Source organism: Conger conger, chromosome 5, assembly GCF_963514075.1.
Source record: "Conger conger chromosome 5, fConCon1.1, whole genome shotgun sequence".
Taxonomy (NCBI): domain Eukaryota; kingdom Metazoa; phylum Chordata; class Actinopteri; order Anguilliformes; family Congridae; genus Conger; species Conger conger.
Genome location: NC_083764.1, coordinates 58,261,548 through 58,286,767, shown reverse-complemented (window position 1 = coordinate 58,286,767; position 25,220 = coordinate 58,261,548). Strand labels below are relative to the sequence as shown.

Here is a 25,220-nt window from a genome sequence, read left to right as displayed (position 1 = left end):
TGTAACGGAAAGGAAGTTGTGTGTGAGTGTGTGCACACACAGCAGTGTTCCAGCAGTTTCCCCACACAGCACACTCCTCACACACAGTATATCACCCACACTTTCACAGCTCATTTCATCATTCCAGGGCCATAAAAACATTAATAAAACCATCACTTTTACATCATAAATTATTTGATGTAAAATGCAATTTCAATCAAATAATAATCATTTCAATTCCTTTTTAACGTGGCCGAAATTAAAGTTCAAATTCGCAAATAAAATATAAACACATTCACGCAAAATAAAATTATAGAACTGCATTCAATGAGTTTACATGACAAAAATTATGAAGAAGAAATGTAAAAAGGAGATATCGGTTACATAATTTTGCTCATTACAGAGATCTGAGGCCAGTCAGAAATTAGTCAGCCAATTTTTGTAAAAATGATTTCATCTGAAATGTACAAATGCAATGCGACCACATTAGACTCAATTAAGTCCAATGGAATTAGCTGCTGTTGGGTGATCCTTAGAAAATTAAAAAAGCTGGCAGAGATTATAATGATGAAAAAACAGGACAGTTAAAGATAAATGATCCCATTTAAATTCTGTCAATTATAATATGAAGTTACCGTCCCCTATTTCTTGCATATAAGAAATGCCTACAGTATGTAGGTAGTATATTCTACACAACTATAAATCTACAGTATGTAGTCTGCCACAAAGAGATAAACTAGAGAATGTTCTCTGGTTTTTCCAATGATAGTCATTTACTACAAAGACAAACACATTTCAGTTCCATTGGTTTCATGTTTCTAAGCTGACAAAAAGTATGGTTCGCATCCAGTTTGATAATATAATTGCATTTTCCTCAATTCTGAATGAGTAACAACAGATAAGTACATTCGCTGTACAAACAAAGTCAGCACAACTCTTCTCCAGTTACATTGTACCTTGGCTACAATTACTTTTTCTTGTAACGCAATATGCTGTGAGGCGTTTATTTTGTCCAAAGTGCAGGGCCACAGTAAATAGAATGAGACGACCAGGGCCCTGCTTGCTGTGCTGTGTTGGTGCCCAGCTTAAACGCAGGCAACGCTGACCCCTGGCCAAGCAGCTGTCTGTCCCAGCCTCCAGGCTTAGCAGCTGTTTTCACACCGCAAGAGGCCCTGGTTCTGGAGCCAGAGGCCCCGGTCCTGGAGCCAGAGGCCCCGGTCCTGGAGCCAGAGGCCCCGGTCCTGGAGCAAGAGGCCCCGGTCCTGGAGCCAGAGGCCCCGGTCCTGGAGCCAGAGGCCCCGGTCCTGGAGCAAGAGGCCCCGGTCCTGGAGCCAGAGGCCCCGGTCCTGGAGCCAGAGGCCCCGGTCCTGGAGCCAGAGGCCCCGGTTCTGGAGCAAGAGGCCCCGGTCCTGGAGCCAGAGGCCCCGGTCCTGGAGCCAGAGGCCCCGCAGTCGAACCCGGGTGCACCCGGCACTCACCCCCTCTGGGGTTCGCCAGCGCCGATCGGCTAGGCCGGGGAGTGGCACCCGGGGAGAGGCGGAGCGCGAAAGCTCCCCACGTGCCGCGTAGGCCCGAGGGCCGCCCTGGCGGTTCTGTGATATACGCCGGCCGCTCTCCGTAAAGCCGCAACACGGCGAGCGGCCATTAGGAGCACAGGCTCCATGACGCGGGTCGACACCGCGTCCGGGGGGGAGGGGGGGGTCACAGTGTGCGGACACGGCCGGCCATTTTACAACCGCTCCCTCACCGGCCGCGTTAGCGCGTCGCCGGGCGTTAGCGCTCCGCCACAGTAAATCAGAAGCCCTGCTTCTGGCCCGCTGTGAAATAAAAGCGCCATTCCCAGCTCCTACCACTAGGGGTCTCCCTTAGTGTTCTCGGAGGGAACGGGGACAGCGTTTCTCCACCGCCGAGGTGATGCGCCAGGTACTGATCCCCCAGCCGATTCCCTGCGACCGCTAACAAAAGAAACGCGGGGCGAAAAACACACACTCGTTCTTCATGCCACACTAATTCCAGTCCGGTTTTCTCCCTCTCTCTCCTCCCCCGTTTTTTTTTTTTTTTTCACTCAACATCACAATAACGAGCCCAGCAGTGCGCTTATCTCCCCGAAATTTAAATATTCACAATGAAAAACATCAGCAGAACCAAATTAGCTCCGAGAATCGAACCGCCATTACAATAATAACACATATTATCATTCGGCCTATTATTCAGCCTCCGCTGAGCATCAGCTCCTAATCAATGTGAATGACAGGCTGCCTCGTTAATACTCGGAGAGGGAGGGGGGGTTATTTTTTTTTTTTTTTGGGGGGGCACTTTAGGCCTGGGCACATTATCCCGGTCTGTGGTCAAGCAGGCCAGCAGGAGGGTTTGTCAGCCCCCTTCCAAAGCCCCCCCCCGCCCCCACTTCAGAGGGGACCAGGAATGCAAATGTGAAGATTGCTGGTGAGCGGGAAAGGTCAGGAGTTCAGGCCGCGGGGCCAGCACATGGAGATTGAGCGGGGGAGCGGTCCGATTTCTCCTGGGACCGCAGGACCGTACAAACATCCTGTTTCATTAGTGCATGTCCTTCAACCAGCTGACAAGGTGGGGGTGGGGGGGTGGGGGGCAAAGAAAAATAAGACCCCCCTCCACAACCTTCCACCAGCCACATGTTTCCACTCTGCCACCATCCTGACCTCCATCCATCTCCTGCGGCCGCCGCGGTCATTATCCCGACCGTCCGAGTCTCCCCATCCCCAACTTCCCAAACGCCACCGCCGTGATTTACAAAGATCCCGGTTTTCATCCCGCGGAAAACCTTCGGAACGTGGCACGAAACATTTTTTTTTCTCCCCTCCCCTCTCTCTGTTCCCTGCGGTAACGACCTCATAAATACCAGACTCAATGGAGTGCAAAAAACAAGACCACAGTTCAAAACATAAAATTAACCGTAAAACGGCAGTGCGGCATTTTATCATCTTTAACTTTTTCACGAGGTAGCCCCCCGGAGCTTTCCCCCTCAACAGAACACACAGCGCCTTTGAAAAACTTGCGGTTTTATGTTGCCATTCTGTTGTCTTTTGGCCTTTACGAGCTACAGAATTGCCCTTTGCACAATTATGATGAGACCCCAGTTCTCATTACCCCAACCCAAATTTACAATACTATGATATACAAAACATAACAATGTAAACAAAGCAAATCGTCGTTTACTATATTGTTGACACACTGAAATGTGTGTGTGTGTGAGTGTATGTGTGTGTGAGGGTGGTACACTGACATATTCCCGAGTATTCCCGGACAAGCCCCCTTTAGGTCTGTTCTTCCCCGGGAAGTCTCCAGACGGTCTCCGGGACACGCGGATTTCGCGCCCGTGTACAATGCATAACCTCCGGGCTCCGCATCCCCATCCTCGCATGTTTATCCTACCCCGCTTAAGAGCCGCTGACGAAAATCTGCTTGGCAAGAACGGTAATCCATTACGATCCATTCCTTATGAAAGCCTTTTGAGAGGGGTGAAAAAAAAAAGGGAATAAATAAATAAATAAACGAAACGTGGGCGGACGGACAACAGACACCGTCGGCGACGTTCAGCCCTGACAGATTCCATTACACATGATTTCATATCATGACATAAAACAGCGTGAAAATGAGTGAGGCCGAGACGGGTTTTTAGATCATCTGTCACAGACGCAACATAACGGCGAGAGAAAGAAAAAACCCCCACCATTCTCAAGCGTAAGGCTCCCTCCGTACACCTTACTCGGAGCACTGTGGCGAAAGGTCATACAAAATGGTGGCTGTACTTTAGGACATGAGAGTACGGGGGAGAGGCTGGGCTTTGTTCATGGCGAACAGACAGTAGGGGATGCAGAAGGATTTTAAATTGGACATTGCAATTAACATTGGGAAAGTGAGCTGTGATCCGCAGGAGCGGGACTGGAGAGAGAGAGCGAGGGATGGTGGAGGGGAGGGGGGGGGGGATGAGAATGAGAAAAGTGTGCGATGTTTCTCGCCTTTCGCACCTCGACTGGGGGGAGGCGCCGCTGGACCCGACTCAACCAGAACCAATCCTTCCACAGAAAATAAGGACCTGCCACCACTACCCAAACTCCAGAGAGAGAAAGAGAGGGAGGGGGGGGAGAGAAGGCTGGAGAGAGTGTGAGAGCGGGGGGGGGGGAGAGAGGAGAGAGAGAAATGAAAGAGGAGAGAGAGAGGAAGAACAGGAGAACAGAGAGAAGGAGGGAGGAAGAGGGAAGAAAGGGAGAGCAGAGAGAGGGAGGGAAAGGAAGAGAGATAGAGATAAAAGAGAGAACAAAAAGATGGGGAAAGAGATAAAGAGAGAGACAGGGAAAAAAGAAGAGTGAGAAGAGAGAGAGAGGAAGAACAGGAGAACAGACAGAGAAGGGGGGAGGAAGAGGGAGAAAGGGAGAGCAGAGAGAGAGGGAGGGAAAGGAAGAGAGATAGATGAAAGAGGAGAGAAAGAGAAGATGGGAGAAAGAGAGAGACAGGGGAAAGGAAAGAGAAGAGAAGAGAAAGAGAGAGAGACACAGAGAGCGAGAGAGAGAGAGAGAGAGCCAAACGCAAAGTCCCGGTTGTTATTGTCATTTTAAATCCTGCCTTTGAAGTGCCTTTTCAAAAGATTCCAGACTCAAGATGTTTTCGTTCAGGAGCGTTAGAGTTACAGGCTGGGTCTTGCAGGTGATGCAGGCCTTTTTGAGACCAGCTGTCAGTATTGAAAAACAGAGGGGATGCCAGTTGAAATGGTTCCCATCAGTCATTGACAGCAGATCACTGTACAATAAGCACTTTGAGGTCAGGACCTGTGAACAGCTGGTCCGCATAATGTCAGCTGATATTGAGAGCACGCTTAAATCAGCCCCAGTGTAGGGAAAAAAATCTGAATACATTTCCTACGCATTTGCCATCTTTCATCCTAGTACTCCGGAGAGTATGCTACACACATAGAGCATGTTCTCACTAAAGCACAGAACATTTAAAATGGAGGACATAGTCATGCTAAAAAGATACATTTCTGGCCAAGAAGCATACGCCAACAGGGAAATATGATAAGTACTCTGCGTTGGACATGGGTATCACGACATCACATGTCGCGAGAATGATTATTCATCCCAACCATCCTTAACCTCAAAGCTAACAATTAAGCCCGTGCAAGGAATAAAATAAACACAATTAGCACGAGAAAAAAAAAAAGAAAAGAAAAGAAATTCGCCTGGAATTGAGATTCCCGCTAACCGTCGCGGGCCCGCTTGGCTGCAACTCGTTAATGGCGGGCTAATTGATTTGTCCTAATGTTGCGAGCCTTGGGTCTGCACCACTCAGACGAGCCCACACCCACCCCCCCCCCCCCACCCCCCCCAGGATCCGGAGTGTTGCTCAACTTACTTAGCCACCCGCAGACGAACGTCAGCATTTCTCCCAGGGATAAACAATCATCCGCATGTCTTCTTTTCATCTCCCCCCCCCTCCCTCCCCGCCAGTTCTGTGAACGTGGCACTTGTTGAAAGTCTCTAATGGAAACATTTTTCCCCGTTTGGACACGGTTCAAAGACGGCTTCTCGTTAGCCGAGGCGTAATCCGGCCTCCCTAGCCAGTCCCGCGCGGTTCCCTCCGGTGAGCAGTTAGGAGAACCTTCGGTTCGGCTTCTGCCGGTTCCCATTACTGCGGTCCTGCTCTTTCTCCGAGCCACAATGGCCTTATACAGGTGATGTAAGAAACAGGGTGGGAGTGTGGAAGGCCGGCTTGGGCCTTCAACTTCAGACCCGGAACGACACCTTTGAGAGGATCGTCTTGCAGTTCAAGAGGAAACTGGTTTACCTTAAATGGCAAACCTTCACCCCCCTAGGACTGGTCAGAGACCCCATCCAATGTACTCTTCCATTGTCCCAATCTACCATGAGCAAGTTCCTCCAACACAAATCCGCCTACAACACAATCAGGGGAAACACTCAACATCACTGCTGAGACCCACATCTGGCCGTTTGTAAATCGAAGCCACATTTAATAACAGCCTTAGCACCAAAGACGGCCATATTTTCATTTTCATCCTACATTTACACATGGTACTTCCCTCCCAAGTCACAGTCAAGGAAGATACCCATTTTTAAGGTCATGCTTACAACAACGAACCTCAGACACAATTTATGACCTCACGGAGCAGGAATTTCTTGGCACGAGATTTTCAGCCATCGTCTTTTTATTATGATTTTTAAAATTCCTTTTTTCTACATTTCATGCGTGACACAGTCTGGAATATTCCAGTAACCGAAACCAGGATGTACGAAAGAGAGCCGCGAGTGTTAAAATATTAATTGCGCCGCTATAAACAGAGACGCGGATCATTTCAACTTAACCCTTAGTCCCAGGCAGGTTTTAATTGAACAAGGACAAAAGACAGATCCAGCCTCTCTGCGGTCATGTATAATTGAGCCCTGTCCAGGAGGATGGAGGGGAACCCATCTGCAGCACACTCAGCATTAGCAGCACACAGAATGAAAAATTTAAATGACTTTAGGCCACCCCTGCATTTTAATAGCCCACCGACTAAAAGGAAGGAATTCTCCCCGCCTTTGCAAAGCTACGATGACCGTCCGTCCGTCCGTCCGTCCGTCCATCCATCCATCCATCCATCCACCCACCACACTTGTCGAGGTCGTGACCTTTTGAAACCCCGCCCCGACCAACAACGTCTGCGCTTTGTTTTATATTTCACAAAACAACCGCAAAACAAACCGTGGAAAGCCAGAGACGGATAAACAATAAACAAACGAGGCACCCGCACGGGCACGAAGGAAAAACAGAGTGGCAGCGCAGAGTGGAAGACTAACCGAGCCCGCCTTGGCTGCTTCTAAGCGGTTAAATTAAAGCATGTTTAATTAATGATGTTGAAGTATTCTGTCACAATTAGGAAGATGTATGGTCAAACAAGCAAGTTGTGATGTTTCTGACAGAAATGATAAAAGTTTCTGCGGCTCAGACTGGCAGCCGTTCGGCTGCTGGAACAGCTCCATTTCCCGTCGATACCGTAACGTGATCCACTCCAGTGTGGCGGGAGAGGGAGGGAGGGAGAGGGAGAGGGAGAGGGAGAGGGAGAGGGAGAGGGAGAGGGAGAGGGAGAGGGAGAGGGAGAGGGAGAGGGAGAGGGAGAGGGAGAGAGGAGGAGGAGTGGGCAGCACAGCTAGAACCCTCCCCTGTCACCAGGGACACTTAGAGTACTCCGTCCTCATCCGGCACACAAACACTGCTCACCTTCTCACACCCTTTGTACAGTATAAAACCGCACGTCTAGACAGGCCATTTCATTACCACATCTATTAAACGTCTATTAAAATGGAGGCCCTGACAGTGGCCCACAAATAGGCCTTCATATTGAAGGTTCTTAAGCCAGTTCCAGTTTTGGAACAACACGGGGGGGGGGGGGGGAGAAAAGGAGCCCCATGTTTGCAGCTCCCCACGAGAGCTCGCCGAAAAGAACATTCCAGAATAAATCAAAGGCCATAGGGTCTAACCTGGGACGGGGACAGTGGAATTCCAGTCAAATTGTGTACAGAACTAGACACAAATAAAATGCATAGAAAACTGAAGAATACACGATACACAATCCCATATTTATTGACTTGCTTGTTTCATTTCATATTTTTCTTCTCTTTCACAATTAAAAATTTGTCATTCTTCGACACGATATTCTCCAAAATATTTCCTGGATTTTCTTTTCTTCGTTATAACATTGGCAATTACTGGATTATAATGAAATCTTTTTATTTCAATTCAAATAGTTTCCATTAATATGTTGTATAATACACCGTACCAAACTACTGTACGTAAATGTATCCTAGTGTATGCAAATATGTCTTCAGTTATCTACTTATTTCAGTTGCTAGGTCAAAGCAATTGAAATGAGGAACAATGTTTAAAACAAACAAATGAAAAAAAAAAAAAACCTGAGGGCTAAATCTAGCAGAAGCAACTAAAAACGCTTTCAGGTAATTAACCTTTTAGGTACAGTAGTGCTGCGGTTAGCAGCTCAGGCTGAATTTATAGTGACATTGCGAGCTGTGTTTGTTTGCATTGGTGATTCAGTGGGCGCACTTCATCGTGGCTTTAGCAGTTAATAAATCACGGTGGCGGTCGCCTCTCGGCCAACGCCGGCGCGCGGCGGTGGGCCTGTCACATCGCCGGGACCAGAACCGCAGCGACAGCTCCATGCTAATTTAACAGCAGCGTCGTTCATTACAGCCACACCGGGCGCTGGGACGGAAACCGGGAAAATCAGACCACAGACACTGAACTGCTAAAACCGGGGTGTCCCTCTCTCCCACCCCCTACCACCAATTCCACATTTCCCCTCCAGCTTTCCAAAATCACCCTGGCGTGTTCCACACGGTGGCCTCTTACCGCGCTTTAACGGGATGAGGGAGCGCTGTTTAAAACCGCCCGAGTCGCTACGGCAACACTGCACAGCGTGGCGGAGTGCGGTAACGAGCCGGCGTGCGTGCGCGGATCCAGATACGGCCACGGCACTTCCTGAACTGATTTCTTAATTACTCAGCTCGTTCCTTCTCATTAAAAATGAAGACGTCTGCAGCCAGATCCAAGAAGGGAATGAAATCCATCAGAACGAATGACATTTACATTAAGTAACGTTTCTTTGGGGACGGCCGATGACCAAAGCACGCTTTTACATATTTGCACTCGTGTCTGGGCGGTGACCATTTATTTGAACTCGTTAAAAAATATATATATTGAACCATTATTCCATGTGCATCAAGACAATGATGAAGGTCTGTGACCAAAACATTAATTTGGCTTATATGCTTATATGTTTTGTCTTGAAAATGAACCTATATTTTTATCCAATGCTGTACCAGCATTCAGGTCTTCTATATTTTTCTACTTTTGGCTCATTAAAAAACCACTCCTAGATAATAATGATGGTAATACCATGTACAAGTTGCAGCCACCTTCCAAGTGAGAGTACCAAGCTTTTCCAGGGCTTCAGCGCCCTCTCCCTCTACAACACCACAACCAAAACAAACACTCCAGTCAATGGAGTGTGCAATAAAACGCTTATAAAACAATTTGGCCGTCCTTTAGAAGCCAGCGCGCGTGCTGGCGCGGTGGCCAGATTCCAGCAGCCCGCTCCTCGCAGACGGTCGAGCCCCTCGGTCGAAGGAAGAACAATGAAGAGGGCAAAAAAAAAAGGGGGGGGGGGGGGCAAAGGAGGAGTGGGGAGGGGGGTGAGGGGGACAATCAGAGACCGGAAGAGGAGAGTAAGGTGTCAATTAAAAGAATGAGGCTCAGCGCTGGTCTGAGGTGACAGCTGGCGGGAGAGGAGATGACAGCCGTCACAGAAGCCGGTTTCGGTGACTCCTCATCCCGCGTGGTCGTCGCCACTCGTGACCAGTAGTTCCTCGGCGAGCGGACAAGAGAGGCGAGCTAGTTCATCGGCCGTTCGAGAACCCCGACCAACCCCCCCCCACCCCTGCAGCCATTTCTAATAATGCTAATTATTATCATTGCGGGGATTAAGCAGGCCGGTCCACGCCTAGGGGCTGTCCGTAATGAAGCAGTCAGCGCTACAGGAGAGACCTTTCTTCCAGCCTGTATTTTTTAAGTGGATGGCATTCATTAAAAGAATGGTGTTCCTTATTCAAATTAGGTAATACATTAGGCTCTGGGCTATTGAAATTGTTCTTCGTTCCAAAGGCATCTTTTAACGTATACAGATTAGATCTACTTGATCTAATCAGACACACGGTCCACAAAAGCAGTTTGAAAATCATTTGGAGCTTCGGAAAAATCCTGGTCTGAACATATCCGCTTCATCAGGCAGGCGACTTATACAACAGAAACCTATTCAAAACCCTGAGGGAAAGGAATATGTGTCTGAATATAGATGTAGGCTGTAAAACTACATCATATTACAAGCTTTAAAAAGCCAGAATTTACCTTTTAATATACCTTATAAATTATCAGGTGGATACGCATATGAATTATTACTGTATTAAGGCTACCAGGCTCCCTAACACAATATCTCCGTGTCTTGGGCTATGGTAGAGCACCATCCACAAACACGCATTTCATAGCTGAAGGATGACACCTCTTTTTATGAATATTATGTAGAGATGTAGGGCCATTCCCATCCCGGGCTGTGTTGTACACGGCGCAGAACAGCCTAGACAAGACCGGGAAGCTCATGGGAATGCCGGTTGGAATGTCATGTCATCGGCGATACGCCTACCTCAGATCCGTGCTCCTTATTCTTCACAAAACCGATTAACACGGGTAAATAAGCACGCTGCAATCTTAAACGGAGCTGAATATTAAGATGACCATGACTTCAAGTTGAGAGAAATAAAACTGAGGACATTTTGAATTTTTGGGGGGATTTACATCCCTTTTCCTCTCTCTGCCGCCATTGTGAATGAACTGACGGCTGAGATGTCTGTTTTTCTCTCACCGTGCGACTGGATGGGGCCTGTTCCCCCTCTGCACTATACCTGGTCCTTCCCAAAGGGCCGTTAGCCTCAACACGGGAGCCCCGCAGCTAGACTGCGTCCGTCATTCCCCTCAGCCAATCCCGCGTCGGTGGGCGGAGTCCGAGCCAAAGTCATAAACTATAAATTAAAAATCATCCCTCCGAGAGACAACGACAGCGATCCAAGTCGGAATTAATTATGCAAAGTCAATTTTGCAAATTTAATATCACTGGGCCAAACTGTATTTTTGTCATCCGTCCCGTGTTCCTGGCGGATGTTTACTGGAGGAGGGGTAAATCTGACTTAATTTCTGCTCCTGGGGGAGAAAGCAGCATGGGGTGTATTCATTATGTTCATCACAGTTCTAACTGTGACATCCACGCACTCTAGAGCGACTATTCATGAGACAAACAAACATTAAAAATAAAAGGGTCTGAGAACCTCACTGTAGAATATTACTTTTCCAATTGTGTGCAGCATACCATGTCAACAATTCATATGTTGACGCTCAAAAAAAACTGCACAAAAACACAGTTCACAAGTCAGTAAATATTCACGATTTCTTTCCTCCTCCCACTTTTGCATTTCTTTCCATATTGGAACGAGAGACAATATTTGATTTCCGAGAGGGTTTTCGTTTCATCGAATTCCCACAAGCTAGCTAGCGCGGGTGAAAAGACGTAGTTCGCATTAACAAACGCCTAAAACGAACGATAAAAGAGCCCAAGTCCTCCTCCAGGAGCCGGTTGCCTCCGAGAAGACGACGCGGGAATTAGGGAAGCGATTTATGGAGGTGCGCGGCGGGTACGAGCCGGCGGTGCTCGGAGGTGAGAGCGAACGAGGACGGGGGCGGCGGGGGGGGGCGCCACGGCGCCGTCTGATCCGCGGCTTTTCCGGAACCATCCGGGCGGATAAAGACGCTCACCCGGCTCTCCCGAGCCCCTCGACGTTTGTGTTCGCCTGCGTGGCACATTTCATAAGGCTCCGCTCTTTGACTGGCGATGAGTTTATGTGAAAGTAATTAACAGTAATTAATCCTTAATTACTGTAATTAGCCAAGTCGCAGTAAATTAAACCACATCTGGAGCAGATAAGGGGCTCGCGAGCGGGAGGCAGGCGGCGTTTGACGAGGCGGAGACGCTCACTCCGACCGACAGCGTTTGTTTAAGTCTACCTGTTACACCTGCCTTTCGTTTGCGTCCGCCATATTCATTTTTTAAAAAATGTTTTCCGAACACTCCCGATGACCCCGGTTCAATAAAGCTAAAAACGGGAATTTAAAAACCACTAGCTACCTCATGTCACCTCTGCAAAAAAAGCCTGCCTGAAGCCACCACGCTAAGACAGACACCATATGCCAGTTTACATTCTACCCTTCGGAAATGCTAAATTGCAGATGAACATATGTGCAATTCCATTTCCAGGAGAAAGGTAAATAAAATAATACAATTGTTCTTGGTAGCTTGGTAGTAACACTGCCTAAGAATGCATATTTTTTAAATGCATTTTTTTAAATCCTTGGTACAGAAAGAATACACGTACTTTCTGACACCTGACCTCCTGACACCGCTGAGGTATGACACCTGGGAGCTGCAGAGGCATGCTAAGCATGTTCCAGATGTGCAGGCAACACTGAAACCTAAAAACACACACACACACACACACACACACACATTCATTATATATGTGAGCGAACACAATGTACCCACGGACACATGTAGACACAAACACACACTGGCATGCAGACGCGTGCTCATGAGAATACACATACACACACACACACACACACACACACACTCATTATATATGTGAGCGAACACAATGTACCCACGGACACATGTAGACACAAACACACACAGGCATGCAGTGGCGAGCGTGCGCACACACATACACTCACACACTCATTATACATGTGTGGACAACGTACCCACAATGTATCCACGCATGTAGACACAAACACACACACACACACACACACACACAGGCATGCATACATACACACACACACGCCTGCACATACACACACACAGAAATGCACAGGTATGCACACACATCCACACACACACGCACACACACACACACACGCACGCTGACTAACACACAGTGCCCCTGCACTTCCCAGAGCCTCCTACACTCCTGCAGCATTAATAATAGGTGTTTGGGCTGAAGTGCCTTGGATGTTACCGCGCTCGCCGGCACAAGAGACCCTTCTCAGAACAGCGCTGGTCTTTTTACATTTCTGCAGAGATAAATAATGCAGGAGCCGGTGCAGTGCTCCACGGAGCAGCCTCCGTCACCGTGGGGCTCAGCTCCCCACTCCCCTGCTCCCCAAAACAGCACCGCACCCCAGTCCCCTCCCTGTTATATCACTCCGGATTAATTACACACTTTAATGAGATGAATTATTAATGGCGCTCTTACTTGGCAGTTTAAGGAAATGCAGTGGAGCAGTCAATGGAGAGCAATAGGTTCCTAGTCCTCATTATAGCATTGCACACTGCCTGTGGGACTGATATTATATCACGATAGAAATAATAGGATTTTGAATTTAACATAATACATGTACGGTAAGCCGTTAGGAGTCTAATATATTCAAAATGAAGCATGCCGCACAGCGAAGAGGATTTCGCGTGAAACGTTGTCATCTTAATTGCAGGCCGAGGGGAAATGAAAGAAATGCCATCCCGTGCAGATATCATAACAGTTTCATGAAGGCTGGCTCTGTACTGATACAAGCACTCTTCACACTAAATGGGAGAACCCGTGAAAGAGTTCACAGAAGAAATGAGACTTGGCTTCTTTCAAGTGGAGCACCATGGAGAAATTACCACCCTATTTTTTTCCTTAACACTGACTTGAAAATAAAAGGCACATTCCCGTCAAAACAAAAGCTAGTCACCATCTTCGTTTTTTTTTTTCCCTCCTCTATGTGAAAAGCCTGAGGATGAGGGATGGAGGCTTGCGTGCGTTGGACCCTTGAAACCCATCGGTCGTAGCACTGGGGATTAAAGCGGGGGTGGGCGGGCGGGCGGTTGGGGGGGGGGGGGGGGGGGGGGTAGTGTAGGGGCGGAGGAAAAAAATCCCACAGCTTTTGGGAAAAGCATGTGAATAAGCTCCAATGAGCCAAAATCCACCCAATTACAAGCTATGGAGAGAGTCCTGCATGGGAGGCTCCGTCTTTGAGCCTTCCAGGGACAGGGCAGTCCGCTCCCAGAGACTGCTCACACCACAGTCTACTGGCACCATCCAAATACGAGGGCCTATTATTCTAATAACAGGATGTAGGCAGAGAAGCACTCCAGCTGGGGCCTGGGGTCCCACTTCAGAGATAAGACTGTGTTACAGTATGTCAACTGCTCAAAATGGATAATTGGAAGCCTGAATCCAGAGGTAATCTTTTTTTTTTTAAACAAAGCGGAACCCGAAATATCCGGCTTAGTTTGAATATCAGCGAACATAAAACAAGGTCAAATTTTCATTCTTACAACACAACTGCCGCTATTGTGAAGAAAATACATGACTAAGTGGGTTACTTCCAAGAGGTAATTAATCGCTCACACATTCGCTCTTTCTCTCTGGGCATTTTTAACATCAAATCCCTTTCCGAGGTAGCTGTGGCACCTTTGTTGTGTGAACGGTACCGCGTCCTTTTCAAACGTCTTTCACTTCCTAATGTTTCAAAAGGCCTTTGGCAACTGGACGGAAACACTTTTTAAGTATTCACACCATGATGTCAACAGGAGGGCTATAAAAGCCTGTTATGTAGAATTACACATATAATTGTAATGTGTTCTGACATTCTAATAAAAGCTTAACGAAGGAGATTTGAGTGCTAAATAGAATAATTTTCAATGAACTGTCAACACCATTATTTGTCATGGCTGACCGCTGGTTCACATTAAGTGTTATAACAGTGAACTATTATAACTTTGGTATGATGACTGTGGTGCTGATTCAAACTAAGCTTACTTTAGCAGCTGGAATAAGATTTGAGTCTGTCACTTTAGAAACCTCCTGGGACTCCATGTTTGAATCCTCAATCCTCCGGTGCCGGCGCTAACTTTGCTCTTGCCAGTCTTGGAACAACAATGCAAGCCATCACAAATATCAGACTTGATTAGATCTGCCTACTGCATGACACCAACGGTCCACAGTTTTGCTACGTTTCTTCCACGATGCCCAAGAGAAAACAGGAAAAGGAACACTAACATACTAGCGGCTTTTTATACCATTTCTCAAGACAAAAATAACACTGTTATTTATAACTACTTTCTAAATAATAACTTTGCTGCTGGAGTCAATTCAGTTTTAGTCCTATAGTGAATGAGCAACACCATAGATCATAAATATCCAGAATTACAGTATTATATGCTGAATCCTGAATTCAAAGATTTGACATAAAAGTCATAATAAAGATAGGCTTCTGCTACTACTACTGCTGCTACTGCTAGTACCGCTACTACTGCTAATGCTACTGCTACTGCTACTACCACTACTACTAATACTGCTTCTATTACTGCTACTACTACTACTACTGCTAGTACCGCTACTTCTGCTGCTACTACTACAACAACTGCTACTACTGCTGCTGCTGCTGCTGCTACTGCTGCTACTACTACTACTACTACTACTACGGCTACTACGGCTACTACTACTACTTCTGCTACTACGACTACTACGACTACTACGACTACTGCGGTTACTGCGGCTACTACTGATAGTAATAATACTAATAATTTTAAACTCAGATCCCAGTACACAGCACTTTGGATCTTGAGAGTTGACTTTGGCTTGGGGGGGTGGGGGGGGGGGGGTGGATGCATCTTCCGAGAATCAGACATGAAATACACGGGCCCTGAGGGATTGCAGACACCGCACTCAAGAGCTCCACGCACACAAGTGCTCAGGTCTGCAACACTTCCTGCGCTCATTACCAGACCCCTATATGGGTCACACAACGCACCCGAATGTAGGTCACAAGGAGCCCCTGTTGTCAATCAAGAGACAAAAAAGCTTATTTGATTCGAACACATTAATGAGGGGCGGGGGGATGGGCATCTTGCAGTGGGGATATGAACAAAATATGGCCTGGAAGCTCTGGGTAGATACCCCTGAACACGAGGCGCTGGTGAAAAATGCCAAAGGTGTCAACAAGGAAATTCCGGGGCGCACAGGGATGGACTCGAGGGGCAGTCTGAGAGCGAGCGGGGAGGGAAGAAAAAAAAAAATGATATGGAGGGAAAAAGTTGCCCTGTTCCTTCTCGGAGCGTAACCGAGTTAGCCCCTCTAATGCGTGGCCACTGAGTAGCATTAATGTCAGAGAAATCTAATTCCCACGTCCACTGCCGGTCCTCGGCGAAGGCCGGCGCGGTGATGCCGGGCTTATGAAAGATGCTGCCATCAGCGCAGGCGGGCGAGGGATCCTGCGACTCGGAATCCCATCTCCACTTTTCCGGCCTAAAGTATCGCGTCGCCATTAGACAGATTACTCCGTGGACTGACAAGCGAACGGGGGGGGGGGGGGGGGAAACACGCATGAAACAGGCCCGTCCAGATGTTTATTGGGAAAAAACACGAGAGGGGTATTCAAATCGGGTGCGAATGCCAGGGAGGCGAGGGGGAGAGGTAGGCTGGGTAACCGTACGCACCTGCCGCGCGTGCCGGACTCCCAGAATCCCCTCTGCCCGCGCGACTCCAAATAACTCCCAGCTGCCAGACGTATTTTTAGCCACGGCTTCGCTCCAGCACCTGCCGCCGTGAACTCTGAACCTTCTCCCAGGCAAATGATTGGATAAATACAAAACGCATGCAAATGGCTGGCTGACCTTTTGCGAAATGCTTTTCTGCGGAAAAAATCTAAACGTATGTTTCAATGAATATAAATACCTACGGTCTTATTAAGGTGCAGGTAGCTGAGTCAGACATGCGTTAGTCATACGAAGGCAGCAGAGGACACGTTTTCTGGATGTCAGGCATATGTTGGCTCTTCATTCTGTCCATTTGACAGAATGAATTGTAGAACCTTTGCCGATTGCCTTCATACTGTACATTGACAAGATGCTACGTTGTTCTGTTAGCGGTTCCAGAGTGTTTTGTGGTACATTTGTCTGTTCAAAAGAGGTGAATGAGCATTCAGAAATAGCAGAACGAGGGTTCACCCTTCCACGTCCCTTTCAGAAGTTTCACTGCTGAAATAATATAACCTTGATATCTTCTCCCAGTCATCAAGTAAATGCAGTTATCATCTGCTTCACTGCACTCCAACAATGTCTGATTGATATCATCTTCCGTCTACCAACAAGGTGAGGTGTTTTTATTTAATTCATTTGTTACGTTTTTTACTTTGCGGAGATCTGCATCGGAGGCGTGCGTTTGCAGCACGCAGGGGAAGTTCTTTTTGTCTTTTTTTTTTTTTTTTTTTTTTTTTGCTTCTTCTTGCGGAGACAGTCGCAGGATTATAATATCATTCTGACCTAGTTGTCGGATACCTCCAGAGACGCTCGAGTCAAGCTTCTCTGCAGAACCCCAGCCTCTCCTCCGTGCAGTCGGAGTGTAACTTTAATTTATCGAGCCTCTTCGCGAGCGGGGGGGTGGGGTGAGGGGGGGGGGGGTTTTGGGGGGAGGGTTTGGAGGGGGAAAAAAAGTGACGTGCTGACAGTTTTCCTGACACTCTTACAGTCTCTATGGTGAGCCTGCTACGTGACTTCCTTAATGGCTTGTTGTGGGCTTGTGTCAGGATTGCTGTTGCCAAGCGTGACTCTCTCCAGCTCACAGCAAATGAAGCCAAATCAGCTTTTTTTTTTTTTTTTTTTTAGTTGGGGTGGAGTGGAGGATGGCTGTGGGTGGGATCCTTCACACTGTTGCTCTGCGGTGAGCTTCACGTGTCGTGGCTGTAATCCGTTTTGATCAAAGCCACGCTCGGCGTGCGGCAAGGCCCATCAGGACCCGCTGCTCCGGGGCCCGGTCCTCCTTTCCCTCGGCCTGTTACCGCATTAACCCTCTGAAATTACAGTCCTGAGACATCGCCGTGCGTAATGCTATCATCGTTTCCTCAGCCTCATCCGAAGGCCTCCTCACATCCTCATATACCCTACACGGAAACAGTATACGGATTACAGGTTGCCAGGCCAACGTTTGAACGCTCCGTCGCGAAACGTATTACATTTGTTCCTAATTCACTGAAAGCGAAGCAATAGGCAGCCTTGATACCGATGTCGAAAGTCGATACGTCTGCTAAATGGTACTGTAGAGTCTATACACGAAGGAATAAAGATAGCATGACTTTTTTCTTTCTTTCTTTCTTCTCGACACAAACAGCAGACGGCAACACAAGCGCATTCAGCGTCTCGCCCTGCACTTTGTCAACCTGTGCCCTCCACGAGCCTAAGATCACTTCACCCTCCTCTGATGCTAAAAGCTTCGGATGCCAAGGGGTTGATAGCTCTGAGTAATCTCATGCTAATGCTTGAGGCTACCTGTATTTACCCCAAAGTGTGCCTGCCACGCTAATGATCGCTGCCGAGCGATTTCACAGAGACTGAACAAAATAGTTTTTTTTTTTTTTTTTTCTCTCACAGCAAGACAAATAGCGGCAATTTGGTTTGTGGGTTCTCCATTTGTTTTTTTTGGGGGTTTTTTTTTTAAAACAGAATTTTATAATTGGTGAGGGGGAAGAGTCAAGGAGAGATGAGCATTTTCAAGCCCCATTCCCTCATGCTGTAAAACAGGCAGGGGTGGGAACCAGGGCCAAGAAACTCAACCGCCACGGTTAATGGCTGCGCTAATATTATCTCCATCACGCGCATCTCAAAACGCTCTCCTTTTTTCAATTTCCCAGACAAATAAAATAAAGGCAATCAACACAGCAGTATTTCCTGAAAAGTGGCCATTTCTCCCACAGCCATTATCATTAGTATTGGACAGTGCAGGGAGGAATTAGAGGCACAACATAATGACATTATAAAACTTCATGGCTCGTGAGTCAAGTGTTTCTGTGAGCAACAGGAAAATATCAAATATTGAAATTAATTTCAACCCAAAACTGAACTTAGAAATCTCATACAAAATACATCTGAACCAGGAGTACGAATAGACTGAAGACAATTGTAATTTCAAATAAATGTAAAAAACACCCATTATTAAACTGTAAGGACACATAATTGTTATGGAAATTAAATACTGACAATCAACAAATAACATTTTTTTAAAAGGACACAAGGTGATGGCAAACTGTAAAAAAATGGCACCAGTAGAAAATAAAGAGGGTGGAAATGGAGGCTGGCTCTGCAGCAACACAAACACAAACACAAACACAAACACAAACACAAACACAAGGATTTGAATGAATAAGGTCAACGCTCCTGGAGACAGAAAAAGAAAGAGAGGCACTAATGACAAAATCTTGTCATTCTTCTAAAATTTTGACACTTCACATTCTGTACCTTCTTCAGTGTGACGGCTTGACATTTGTGCGAGAGGACCCAAACAGGGCGATCGCTTCCACAAGCGGATCATCAAGCACAATAAATGACTGCAGGTAGCTCCCTCTCCGCCAGATGTCCAGATAGCAGAACCATTTGTGGACGATGCTGAGTCTGAATGTTGAAAACTGCAAACTGCTATTTAAGCCGCAAAAACATATATATATTGAAGAAGAAGTGCGAGGAGATCCTCCAAAAAAAGGACATATTTTGCGGCCTACCAATTAATGTGTATCCCTACCCTTTCAGCGAAAAAACCGAACAGGCCGACAGCGTGTTCTATTTTCTATTACGCTGTCCCTCGTTAGTGCACGTTACTGTACGGAGATGTGGAAATTGATTGCTCCCCAGTTAGAGAAAAGCAAACGGCAACTAAAAATAAAGTGTGCGGGGCCTGATTGGGCAAGGAGCTCCAGCCCGCCGCGTCCTGGCCTATCTCCCCCTGTGATAAAGCCGCTAACAGGCCTTTATCAGGGAGTCGGGGAAAATGTGCTCCTGCCAGATTAGGCCCCGGTCTCTGCCAAGGTTATAAACAGCCCGTTATCAGCTTCCCAAACAGAATAATCCGCACTGTATCAGCAGAGGAACATATGGGCCACACAGAGAAGATAGTCTCTGATGGACACTTCATTTTAATTGCAATGAGTGTCGGTGGAGCACCTCCAAAAACACCACAAAGGGAGAGGCAGCCTCCACCCCTCCACCCGGGAAGGATGGGGACGTGGTTACCTCCGCCTGCTTCCAGCACCACGCCCTAAATTCCCCAACGTGACCCTGCAAGGGTGTGCTGGCGTATGGGACGAGCCAACCTGCCCACAGCCAGCTTCACGTTCTCTGTCCCTTCAAAAGTCCGTCAATGGCTGCCTCTTCTCATGCTAGCTTCAGGTGCCAGTAGGATCATATCGACAGGGATATTCTTCAACCGCTAAAAGCAACTTCAGCAACAACTCTGAAAAATCAGAGGTACGGCGCAATTCGCATACAGTGACTGCGTGCCACAGTTAAGCACGATCACATGATTGCGTCAGCATCCAATGGGTGGACTCCGAGGACCAGGAAAATGTCTGCAGAGAATTCACAAAGATTGGGCGATAGGACTGAATAAATGATGCCATTTTGAACCTCTGTAAAACGTGTACATGCAATGACAAATGGGGCGATTTTCCACTACTGCAAAGTGTGCACATACAATGACAAACACCTGCAGGTGGCCTGATGGGAAAGCTGCTGCTCCCGTTCCGGGCGTTTTTTCCCCCCCCTGTGCGTCCTGTACTAGCCTTCAAAGCCAATGAAAACAGACGCCACAGCAGAGGACCTTGATGGGTATGAAATTGCCTTTGATGGGAAAACTAGGTGAACGCGGCTTTCCCTCCGCCAGATGCGTAAGGCCAACTTCCGTAGGCCGGACTCCAGCAACAGCCTTTAACAAACGGCGTCTCAAGCAGATTAATGGAGGTGGAAACCGCGTGAAAGGCGAAGCGCCCTCATGAGAGCTCTTCAGGCACGTGGTAAAGGTGAACTAATTGTAGAAACACCCAGCCATATGCACATCGACCGCCGAGGCCGAAACCCATCACCGTGAATTACTTCCAAACCTCACAAATAACCACCACGACATGTGTACACTCAGTGAGCACTTTATTAGGTATTCATTAGACTTATTTTTAGACTTGTTGGTCTTCTGCTGCTGGAAGAGGTTTGACGGGTTGTGTGTTCAGCGATGCTCTTCTGTATACCACTGTTGTAATGTGTGGTTATTTGCATTATTGTCACCAACCTGTCAGCTTTGACCAGTCTGGTCCTTCTCCACTGACCTCTCTCAAACTAGCCATTTTTGCCTGCATAACTGCTGCTCACTGGATGTTTTTTGTTTTTCACACCATTCTCTGCAAACTCTAGAGACTGTTGTGCATGAAAATCCCAGAAGTTTCTGAGATATTCAAACCACCCTGTCTGGCACCAACAATCACTCCACGGTCAAAGTCACTAAGATCACATTTCCTCCCCATTCTGACATTTGGTCTGAAAAACAGCTGAACCTCTTGACCACGTCTGCATGCTTTTATGCATTTGGGGGCTTACATAACTGGCTGATTAAATATTTGCATAAACAAGCTGATGCACAGGTCTACCTAATAAAGTGCTCAATGAGTGTATATTTAAAATAATGCAAGTTCTTCATAAAAATCAGAATAAAAACTGATAATTAATTATAATTTTTTGTTTTTCTTATACTAAATAATTTAAAAAACTTCTATTAAAGTGTTCCTTAGTACAATGCAATAGCATCTGTAATTAAAATGTATTGAAGACACTAAAAAGACTATGGTTTTCGAACAAAGTTTACGCTTTTTGAAATTACAATGAAATAGTAATGAGGAACACCCATTATTAGAGCTAAACACTCGGCACAAGAAACACGAATTTTAAATAAATTATAGCAATTTTCAAAAAGAGGCATACGACTCCTGGACCAGACGCACTATTGAACGTGGCTGTGTTTTGGTTGCAGTTGTCACGTAACTGAATTAGCCTGTTTATTGCGGTGCGCTCGAGCAGGCTAACCGATCAAAAGCGAGCCAAATCCGAGGATAGATTCGCAAAGCCAGAGCGGACCAGACAGTGTAATGAGCAAACAATTACACTAATGGGGGTATAGTAAATCTTGCAGAGATTTAGGCCTTCGCTCCTCTACGTTTCCCCCCCCTCTTATATAATGGGCACCTGCCTCTCGCCGTCAGCGGAGCTGTGATCTGAATACCTCAGCCTTCATAAAAGATTCAGCTCTTATTGACTTCTGAGCTCCATTACCATGCAGGGCCTGCCTCCCCCACTACCGCCAGAACCGGGCCCTGACACTGGAGGCAGCATCATTATCACAGAGAAGAAGGAGGGGGGTGGTGTGGGGGGGGGGGGGGGCCTTGACTTTATTTTATAATTCCACTTTTATTTTATCATTTTTCTGTGCAAATTATGGCAGCATATCTTCAGGGCAATCAATAGCGATTGTGGTTTCACGGCATTAATGTCGGCTTCTGCAACTCAGGCAATCTGAATATGCCATAAAAACTGCACGAATGTTTTTTCTTAATTGCATCCAACATCTTGCTTTTGAAAAAAAAAAAGAAGAAAAAAAAAGAAAATGATGCAATAAAAAATGTACACGAAGGCTAAAGCTGGGCAGAGCACCTCTCCTTAAAACCGACCGGGCCCAAAGATAAAGTGAGTGATTCGGCAGGAAACCCTGAGCCCGGGCGGACCGCGCGGTTTACCTAGATCATGCGGAACACGGCGGAGAGACATTTTCTCCACTATCAGACAAATGGCAGCCGCGGTCACTCGTTCACGTCTGCGGTATCCATGGAAACATTATTGCCACAATAAAACGCAACACGACATCCTGAGCGCGGCATATCAATAAAAACGTATATGTTATTATATCTGACCAGCCATGTAATACAGTGTTTACACTGTAAATTTATGAGTGAATTACCTGTTACTACATCAAAAAGCCTCACAGATTTGACAGTCTGACTCGCAGGCTTCGATTGCCCAAGGCACTTCCCCGCACAAAAACTAATAAATTCTTCATTTTATATACTTCCTCCAGATTTAAAAGTCCTGTTCAATAAAGTTTAAAATGTCACAGAAGGGCAGTAAGAGAGAGAGCATAAACCCAGGCCCGGAAAACCATAGCAAGGAGGCGCTGTCCCCTTTCCACTTGCACAATAAAGTTTTATATCTTCAAAATGGCTATAAAAAGGTTTGGAAGTTGTCAACAGGGGAATAATTGGTCTGCTTTATTGTTATTATCATATTTCCCAGGGGGCCGTTCATCACGTGGGGGCGGGGGGGGGCGCCTCGAGAGTGACACGGCGGCGCCTCATCAGAACCAGGTGCGCGCGAGTCCGCGAGGCCACGTGCTCGTTAAGTTCCCCTCCGTTTATTTTCACAACGCGCGTCAGCTAGCTACAGCACGCAAACAATAAAAGTGCGCAAACGCACAACAAAAAGAGAGACAAAGGAAGCGAACGCACGCATAGTAAATAGTTTATGAATGTGAAGAGCTTTAAAATAAAATAATAATACTAACGATGACGATGATGTTAAAAACCGGGCCTTGTCGCCTCGAAAAGCCTATGAATCGCGGGCGACTTGTACACCCGTGGAGTCCACCGTGTCTGGAGTCAGAGGGAAGAAAGCAGACCGGCATCTCCTCGCCGCTGCATTTCACACTTGGATAGCGGGCGGAACACAGGGCTTAATGACAGACAATCCTCCCTGTCACCTAGAATGAGCTCGCCAGGGTGAGAATGGAGGGGAAGCGGGAGCCGCTTCTCGCTGTTAACCCCCTCCACCTCCGCTCATTTCAATTCCCCCCTCTCGAATATTTTCATCAGCCTACGCGCGGAACGCGTGCCCCCGCGCCGCGGTCTCCTCGCCGGCCCCCCGGGCAGGTAACCCAAATGAACTGCGGGAACGAAAGCCTGCTTAAAAAAGCAATTGACGCGACGCTTTTGGTTTTATTTCTTTTTTCCTCCTTTATCTGAGGGAAGAGCTGTGTCTGGCAGCACCGCAGTGCAGAGGAAGAGAGGCTACTCGTACGCATTACTCTAAACGCGAAACGCCTGCCTTAGAATCATCCACTTAATTAAGCAATGACTTATTTACTGAGGCAAATTAACAATCAGACAATCAGAACCCAAACGCTCCGGCCGAGAGCACTCTGTCACGTTTAAGTCAAGGTCTTCAATGGCCGCTGACAATACAGTGAGTGGGGGCGGGGGGGGGGGGGTGTCTGTTAGCAGAGGCCATTTTCAGTTTCGTAGTTTCATAAGGCACTCGGAGCGCCGATGAAACGCCGTTTTTGGGACACCCTGCTGCCAATCTGCTCCCAGTCCGGCAGCTCCAGTGTCGTGTATTTTCAGGGCGTCTCGGGCGCGCAAGCGAGTCGGCACGGAGACGCTCGGGGGGGGTGGGGGGGAGCGCGGGAGGCGCAGGGTTAACTCCTCTCTCTAATGAGCTCCTCTGTTCCAGTATGCTGCGTAAACCCATTACCTCCCGCCACATTACCTCATCCATTTCTTATATGTGGATGCTTTCCTTCTCCCATGAGCACCCTGCTTCAGACATGGCTGCCGGTGCTCCCCCCCACCCCACCGCACCCCACCCCCCCCCTGCTTCTATATATCACATTTAACACTTTGACAGTAACAGTCTATAATGTTTCTATTCTACAAAGCTACTCCGTCAACTCCGGAATACCGGAGCACAGACTGAAGAAAATAAATAACACCTCCAGCCAGCGACACTACATTTTTTTTTACTTTAGTGGAAAAAAGGGTTTGTGCGCGTGTAGGGGGGGGGGGTGGGGGGGTGGGAAGCTAGCAACCCCTTTTGTACGTGTCATTTCCTGCGGCGTGTGTGGCCTATCGGCGTGCTGGAAGCCGGCGGTTTTAGGACGCGCGTCTCCTCCGTGCGACGCGGCGCTGACGTTCATAAAGCCCGCGTAGTTTATCGCCGCGCCCGCTCACTAGATCACCGCTAGTGCAGCACTTTCATTATTGCTAATGCCTGTTTTTTGTGTCGTCCCCTGTCGCCACTAAAGGGACACATCCTGTTTTATAAAGTAATGTCCTTTCAAGTTCCTTCGAGGGCCGCGCGAAACATAAAACATAAAAATGTGTTAAGATGTACACTAAAAAAGCACCACTTACTGCATTGCAAAGTCTTATGGGGTGTGCGGAAAAACCTCACCGATTCATCCTTTCTGGATTCCGCACTTGAGTTACCGTATAAGAAATTGTCACCGTATAACATAAATAATACGGATGTGTGAAGGCACTGCGCAACAAATTATCAGAGGCAAAATGCGATGGGGGACTTATCGGGGCTGTCAAAAATTATTGTTACAGTGTTGGGGACGTGCACCTTTTTACTGTAAGCCTGGTATTTATGAAATGTGGTAACGTAAACAAACGAGAGGCGCAAAATATTCCTTCACATATTGCTGCTTCGTGAGAATGGGGGTGATCACAGCAAATAAGATGAAAAGCAACGGCCGATCAGTTTCTCGAAAAAGGGGTGCCGCACTTGAAAATTTGGCTGAGGAGATTTTCGGTGTCGAGCCGACAGGCTGTAGGAAAGGCGAGTGCGGTCAGGAGCCTGTAGCTCTCGATAATGGTTCTGTTTTTAGCAGCACATCCCTCCCCGTTTGAATTTGCCGTCTCCGATTCTGACGATGCCTCCTGGTATCCTTAGCAACGATTACAGCTGCGCA

General features: G+C 47.4%; 1 protein-coding gene across 2 annotated transcripts in view; it reads right to left on the bottom strand.

Annotated features, from left to right (window-relative positions):
- The window catches only part of LOC133128775 (pre-B-cell leukemia transcription factor 1-like), a 78,619-nt gene that overhangs the window by 18,672 nt on the left and 34,727 nt on the right, over positions 1-25,220 (bottom strand). The window lies entirely within an intron of this gene.